The sequence below is a fragment of the Volvox carteri genome (assembly GCF_000143455.1).
Source record: "Volvox carteri f. nagariensis unplaced genomic scaffold VOLCAscaffold_14, whole genome shotgun sequence".
In the NCBI taxonomy this organism is placed as follows: Eukaryota; Viridiplantae; Chlorophyta; class Chlorophyceae; order Chlamydomonadales; family Volvocaceae; genus Volvox; species Volvox carteri.
This window is the reverse complement of record NW_003307557.1, coordinates 693,016-693,842: the sequence shown is the minus strand read 5'-3', so window position 1 is coordinate 693,842 and position 827 is coordinate 693,016. Positions and strand designations below refer to the sequence as shown.

Here is an 827-nt window from a genome sequence, read left to right as displayed (position 1 = left end):
TGGCGGCCCCGTTGGGCCTGCCGCCGTTAAGTCCCACCTGTCCTGCCTGAGTGGTTTCTTCAGCCGTGTGGGCCGGGGTGGTCGATTCGACGTCTCCACCGGCCAAGGCAACCCTTGCGATTGCATCTGGGTTGAGGATTTCCGCGCGTCGTATCAGCGGTCNCAGGTCGCCGGGGGTTACACCGAGGTTTCGGCAGTACCCTTGTCTTATGACAAGTACCGTGCTCTCGTGGGTTACTTGTGGTCGCAGGTGGTGGTGACTGATGAAGCTTTGCCCCGACTGGTCTTCCTGCGGGACCTGTTGTGCGTGCTTCTCCTGTGGCAGACTGCCCAGAGGGGTCACGATATCGGGAAGCTGGGGGTGGGTGACTTCGTCGAACCTTCGCAGCCCGACCGGCCGTACTCTGGGTTCCCGCTACCTCCGCCATGGTCCTGGGGTCCTGGTGGATGTCCTACCCTCTGCTTCCGTCAGCGGGGAACTAAGACCTATCGGCTGGTGCGTGGCCCCGCGGTGCTGCTGCGGCCCAACAGTGAGGACCCCCCTTTCTGCATTCCGCGTACTCTGGCTTTTTACATGTGGTCTTGTGCCCAGCCTGGTGCCCCCCCTGGGAGCGCTGTCCAAGACACGCTGTTTCGCCCGCTGACGGCTGACCAGCGGGCTTTCAAGGCGGAAGCGCTGCAGAGCGCCACTCTTGCCGCGCGGTTATGGCTACACCTGCGGGCTGCTCAGTTGTACGACGGGGAAACTGTGCACAGTTTCCGCCGTGGTGCCCTGCAGGCCGCTGCGTCGGCCGGTGCGGGAGTTCCCGCCCTGATGGAGTTCAGTC

At 63.7% G+C, this 827-nt stretch overlaps 1 protein-coding gene across 1 annotated transcript in view; it reads left to right on the top strand.

Annotated features, from left to right (window-relative positions):
• Positions 1–827, top strand: part of VOLCADRAFT_89781 (uncharacterized protein) — a gene marked incomplete at both ends in the record, with an annotated part of 3,734 nt that overhangs the window by 664 nt on the left and 2,243 nt on the right. The gene's annotated exons all lie outside the window — the stretch shown is intronic.